Genomic DNA, 632 nt, shown 5'->3' with positions numbered 1-632 from the left:
AAACATAATTTGAACTCACATGGTGTCGTAATGTGCAGAACATTTTCAGAGTATGAATTTGTTACTTTCTGTAGGATGTAGTTGATATATGTGTAGCACAGCATAAAGATAGCTAGTTCTTGCTATTTTAGAAAGTGAAAACTATCTTCTATATAAATATGAGTATCTTTCCATCCTCATCTTCAAAACTTGGAAAAAGATGTCTTCAGTGATTGAAACCATTTGTAAATGTGAACAAGTCATATAATATGATAAATTTAGGTGAAATAACAGTCTCAGAACAATCTCTATTTGAAATTTAGATGTTCAGAATTTTTTTTTTTTTTTTACACGTGGAGGATGCATTACCTGCAATGTCCATGTTTATTGAATGTATGAAATCATACAAATATGTGAGAAATTCTTTCTTGAAGAAGCCTTTAGAACTGAATATTATTGAATGATGTAGCAGCTTTTAAAAGTTATATATGAAATAAAATTACTTTCTATTTGGGAGTTTTCTTTGTTGAAATTTTTAATTGGTCCTAATTAATTTAATGATTTCATACAACAGAAAATGTAATATAGGTAAAGAATGTGTGTAATTTGTGGTCTGTTTCTCTACTAAACAAAAAGACATTATACTAATGACT

This window comes from Penaeus monodon, chromosome 29 (assembly GCF_015228065.2).
Source record: "Penaeus monodon isolate SGIC_2016 chromosome 29, NSTDA_Pmon_1, whole genome shotgun sequence".
Lineage (NCBI taxonomy): Eukaryota > Metazoa > Arthropoda > Malacostraca > Decapoda > Penaeidae > Penaeus > Penaeus monodon.
The sequence above is the reverse complement of the archived record's forward strand: the minus strand, read 5'-3'. Positions refer to the sequence as shown.